Consider the following 6,377-nt stretch of genomic DNA (forward strand, 5'->3'; position numbering starts at 1 on the left):
ATACTTGCAGCCATTGATTGATTATTTGATTGAGTTGTGGGAAAACGACGTGAAAGTGTATGATTCGTTTAGTAAAACAAAATTTAACTTGAAGGCTTTATTGATGTGGACAATTAATGATTTCTCTGCATATGGAAATCTATATGGATGTACGTATAAAGTGAAGGCAACCTTTCCTCTTTGTGGTGACAATACACTTAGCATCTGGTTGCCATTTATTCGTAAAACTGTATACATGAATCATAGGAGATTTCTTCGTGATAATCATCCTTTTCGTCAGAAAAAAGACATGTTTAATGGAGAAATTGAGAGGAGAGAAAAACCACCTGTTATGTCTGGTGCTGAGGTGTTTGAACGTCACAGTAGTATTGTGAATGATTTTGGGAAAGCGGGGAAGAACGAGGAGGAGAAAAGGAAAGAAAAATAGGAAAAGAAGAAGAAGAATCAGAAGAAGAAGAATAATAAGAAGATGGTAAAGGTAAAGGGTCAGAGTAAAGCGGCAAAAGGTGATGGTAATTCTAATTGTGGGAAGAGGAAAAGGGATGGTGTTTCTGATGAGGCTAGATTTGGTGCACCTTACGAGGAAACTGAGCTTCGGGTGTTTAACAAACGGTCGATATTCTTCAACCTACCTTACTGGAAGGTCAGTTCTAACTTCACATTTACTTGTTAAATAGTTTCGTGCACATGATCATTTATGCTTGAACTCAGTATAACCTGATTAGCCCCTGAACTTCCAAATAGCAGTTTTATGAGGTTCTGTCATGTTTTCTTGAACTCACTATAACTTCATATATATATATGTGTGTGCTTTTTGGTTTACATGTATCCTGTTTTTCTAGTTCTTTTTCTTAGTGTGTACTAGTAGCACGTACTAATGTGCAATTTCAAATCATTATTAATACGTACGGTTTGGGTTCATTACATAGAATCATATCAACTTATCCAGCATTTTCCAAAAGTATGCTACATATATATTAGATTGTCAAAATGGCTTTATAGGTAATTATATATGTGTAAAACTTGATTTTCATTGAAAATGGACTCATCAATTTATTTGGGAATTACTAATGTTAGGTTATTTCATGAATTCCAAGGATTTGTTACTACGGAATAATATTGATGTTATGCATATACATAAAAAAATGTTTGTGAGAGCATCATTGGTACTATTTTGAATATAAAATTCAAAACAAAAGATGGTTTGAATTCCCGTAATGATCTGAAGAGTATGGGAATACGACCAGAATTGCATCCAGAAGAGATAAATGGAAAAACAATTCTTCAACCAGCACCATACAACTTAAGCGACAAGAATAAGGCTATACTTTATAATAGGGTGAGAAATTTGAAGGTTCCATATGGGTATAGTTTGGATCTTAGGAAGCATTTCTCGAAAGATGGTTGCTTAGGTGTCCTTAAGGCTCATGATTACCATGTTCTTATGCAAAAAATATTACTTGTAGCTTTGAGGGGACTTTTACCTGAGGGGACAAGTAAGGCGATTTTCAGATTGTGTTCTTATTTTCACGAAATATGCCAAAGGGTAGTTGATCTCGAAAGATTAATAGAACTTGAAGTAGAAGTTGCTGAGACTTTGTATATGTTGGATGTGTACTTCCTTCTATCATTTTTTGATGTGACGGTGCACTTGACAATTTACCTAGATCGAGAAGTGCGTTTATGTGGACCTGTACAATATCGTTGGATGTATCCATTTGAAAGGTGTGTTATGCAACATGTCAGTAGCTTTCCCTTGTAGCTTAGAGTTACTAGCTAATATTTAAGTGTTCTAACTGGTATAATTGTTTCATATGCTACTTTCGTATAGATATATGAAGACATTCAAAGAATATGTTAAAAATTACGCAGTACCTGAAGCTTGTATAGCACAGTGTTATCTTGGAATGGAGTGTGTTAGGTATTATATTCTCATGAATCAAGCAGCCGAAATAAGAGAAAACCCAAGGATTGATAAAACCGATGGTACCACACCGGCAACACGTCCTCTTTCTAAAGGTGAAAAACTGCGTATGGATAGTGAAATGCTAAAGATTGCTCACAGATATGTGCTTTTTAACACAGCAGAAATTGACTCATATCTGACGTAAGTATCGCGTTGTTGTTCATTAGAAATGGTTTGTCTGTTAATACGTCATGTTTTGATTTTACTTTTATCTTAGAATGCATATGGATGATTTAAAATCTTCCGTTGGGAGGTCGGTTACCAATGAAGACCAGCTCATTTCCATACAGTCAGACACATTCGCAGATTGGTTTAAAAAAAAGGTACTTTTTCCCTACTTTTAGTCAGATTGCGCACCTTAGTAGCTAGTTTAATCACTTATGGCTTTTGAGACTTCAGAAAACACAAATAATAACCATCGTCCATGGATGTGATATATAGATTGTTTGTTTCTGTTTTCATGTATGGGTTCAAGATATTCTATTTGATTTTGTCACTTGAAATCATCCATGTTAGGCACAAAATCACTATAAATATGTCTTCTCATGCTCATAGATAACCATTTTAGTTATATTTTTATGTTATGATCGTATGCATTTATAGGTTTATATGCAAATGGAACAAGGCATGTCATTATCAAACACGGTAGAGTGGTTGTCAAAAGGTCCTTTAGAAAACTGTGTGTCATATAAAGTCTTGCTAATTAATGGGTCTAGGTTTCTTACGAAGGATGTTCAAAGAGTCACACAAAACAGTGGTGTCTCAATTGAATCAAAAACTTTAGTTGCAGGACGATCAGAAACCACTGGTTTATATGGTCTTTTAGAAGAAATTCTGGTGTTGGACTACATTACCCTTCAAGTTCCCATATTCAAATGTGACTGGGCTCACACCTATTTTGGTGTGAAGGTAGAGAAACGATTCATATTAGTCAACTTAAAGCAGCATAAGAACCAATTTCGTAACGACCCGTTCATTTTAGCATTACAAGCGCGACAAGTTTTTTATTCTCGAGAGTCAAATACATCTAACTGGTATGTCATGTTGAAACCACCACCTAGGGGTTTCTATGAATTAGAGGTATACAATGAAAACGATGACACAAGTTGCCAACCTGTAGATACTTCAACTCTTGGATTACAAATGGATGGCGAGGGTGAGGGCGAAAGCGAGAGTTACCAATATGCCTTTTCTAGTGATTAATCATAAGTGAACATAGATTAAAGTCGTTCAATAATGAAATAAAATTTTTCGAAGCAAATTAAAGTCGTTCAAAAATTTAACAAACGATTTCCAAGATATGGCAACCGTGCCAAACTGCAAAACAACGCGCAATCATCACGCTAATCATGCCAAAATCCCAAAACGCGCGATCATTGCACACATCGTGCAACCTAGGGCCAATGCCCGCCACACGTGCCATTGGCACATGTCGTGAAACCGTTGCAACTTGGCATTCCATGTCGCGCAACCTAGGGACAAAACCTCCACACGCGCCATTGACACATGTCATGCAACCTGGCATGCCAAGCCTTTGCAGACCTAGGGCCAAAGCCGCCACGCGCGCCATAGGCACATGCCATGCAACCCTTGCAACCTGGCATGCCAAGCCGTGCCAACCTAGGGCCAAAGCCTCCATACACGCCATTGGCACATGCCATGCAACCCTTGCAAACTGGCATGCCAAGCCGTGCAGACCTTGGGCCAATGCCTCCACACCCGCCATTGGCACATGACATGCAACCCTTGCAACCTGGAATGCCAAGAAATGCAGACCTAGGGAAAAGCCGGCACACGCGCCATTGGCACATTCCATGCAACCCTTGCAACCTGGCATGCCAAGCCATGCAAACCTATGGCCAAAGCCGCCACACGCGCTATTGGCACATGCCACGCAACCCTTGTAACCTGGCATGCCAAGCCGTGCTGACCTAGGGCCAAAGCCGCCACACGCGCCATTGGCACATTCCATGCAACCTGGCATGCCAAGCCATACAAACCTTGGGCCAAAGCCGCCACACGCGCCATTGGCACATGTCATGCAACCCTTGCAAACTGGCATGCGAAGTCATGCAAACCTAGGGCCAAAGCCGCAACACGCGCCATTGGCACATGCCATGCAACCCTTGCAACCTGGCATGCCAAGCCGTGCAAACCTAGGGCCAAATACGTCACACGCGCCATTGGCACATGCCATGCAACCCTTGCAACCTGGCATGCCAAGCCGTGCAGACCTAGGGCCAAATCCGACACACGCGCCATTGGCACATGCCATGCAACCCTTGCAACCTGGCATGGCAATCCGTGCAAACCTAGGGCCAAAGCCGCCACACGCGCCATTGGCACATGCCATGCAACCATTGCAACCTGACATGCCAAGACGTGCAAACTAGGCCAAATCCGCCACACGCGCCATTGGCACATGCCGTGCAACACTTGCACTTTGGCATTGCCACTCGCACCCAACGTGAAACCTAGGTCCAAGGCATGCCACACATGCCATTGGCACATGTCGTGCAATCCTTGCACTTTGGCATGTCGCGCCTACATCAAAGGCCACGATTCCTCTTAAGATGCAAAATATCGACCGTTGAAGGTCGCCACTGAGCCGCCAAGTCTCTCAAGCTCAACTTATCAAACTTCATCGACATGCTACATGTTTTCCACGAAAACACTCGAGACATCAAAAACGTATGTCACAAACTGGGGGATGCTCATTAGGGTATTGGTTTGGCGGTCTACAGCGTGCGGCATACACAAATGCCCGTTTCAAGATAGTGTCATAAGAATAAACGGTTAGTAAATGCAGGAAGTAATGGTGAAACGCTCTTTCATTATGGAACATCAATTCCATAAAATTCCATCAATACCAGGCGTTACCACCTCTTCTTATTTAACTCATTCGTTTCTTTTCTTATGAGGCCAGAATACGTTTCACTTAGACTTGTACAAATAGGTCTTACCTATTTCCACCAAAACACAAGCTTTTGGTCAGGAGAAATACAACACTCGGAAAGGAAACTCTTGCTAGATTTCTCAAAGATTTCACTTTCTGATACAAGTCAAGCACTACTCTTCCAGAACTGCTCTGGTCTCAACACTCTCTTCGCTTCCCTCCCTAAACCATCCCTTCTCCTCCTCTTTATGACCGAAGCAAATCTGGAACGACCATTTCTTGGTTTAGGCCATATTTGTATAGATTGATCTCTCGAATCTAAGGTAATCTCGTGCAGTACATTTGTTTAGGGTTTAGATTTGTTTCTCACTTACTCACCGAAATTACCAAAATCAGCAGAAACGGTTTTTTCCCATAAACAATTGGCGACCACAGTGGGAGATTGATCTCTCGGTTATAATATCATCTTTCAAAACTCGATCTCATACTTCGATCCAGACATCAGGACGGCAGAAGCAAGCGATTTTTTCAGGGATCTATAACTCGACTACCAGACAACCTGGTTACCAGTCGTAAATCGCAAGAGATGGTTGGGGACTTCACAAGAACTGAAAGAAAACAATTCAGTCACTAGGTTTTTCACAAGTGACTGCCGCAGTATTTATGATGAAAGTCTACAGGTTCATGAAAGTCATACCTATGACTAGGTTTAGCGAAGATACGAAAAAATAATGTGCTCTACGGGTTCAAATGAAGCATACACACGGCCAGGGTTTTCACAAAGAAGAAACGCCGGAAGACATACCTGGGATGCTAACTCAAGTTACCACTTTTTGCTAACACAAAGATATGAAGAAACAAAGGTACAAAATAAAAGATGGACACCCCCTTTTGTAGGCGTGATAATTGGGGACTTTGAATAAGGAAAGGATTTCTTTTTCAAAGTCGTGCATGGAGAAAGGCAGCCGGGCCCGCAATAGCAATCTTTGCCACTTCCAAAAAACACACGCGCTTCTCCTTGCGAATGCCCCGCGCCAGCCATGCCTCCCTTGCCAGCGCCAGCCTTGTCATGCTTAGTCCATGCCCTTACATGCCGTGTCATTCATGCCTCCCTTGCCAGCACCAGCCCTGTTATGCTTATTCCATGCCCTTTCATGCCGTGTCAGCCATGCCTCCCTTGCCAGCGCCAGCCTTGCCATGCTTAGTCCATGCCCTTCCATGCCGTGTCAGCCATGCCTCCCTTGCCAGCGCCAGCCTTGCCATGCTTAGTCCATGCCATTCCATGCTAACACCGTGTCAACCATGCCTCCCTTGCCAGCGCCAGACTTTTCATGCTTAGTCCATGCCCTTCCATGCCAACGTTGTGTCAGTCATGCCTCCCATGCCAACGCCCAGACTTGCCAATCAACGCCCGACCTTGCCAACCCGCGCTCTCCCCTTGCCAACGCCATGCTCTGTCAAGCGGCCCACGCCCATTCCAATCCCATTGATGCCGACAAGTCCCTTTTATACCAA

This window comes from Papaver somniferum, chromosome 6 (assembly GCF_003573695.1).
Source record: "Papaver somniferum cultivar HN1 chromosome 6, ASM357369v1, whole genome shotgun sequence".
In the NCBI taxonomy this organism is placed as follows: Eukaryota; Viridiplantae; Streptophyta; class Magnoliopsida; order Ranunculales; family Papaveraceae; genus Papaver; species Papaver somniferum.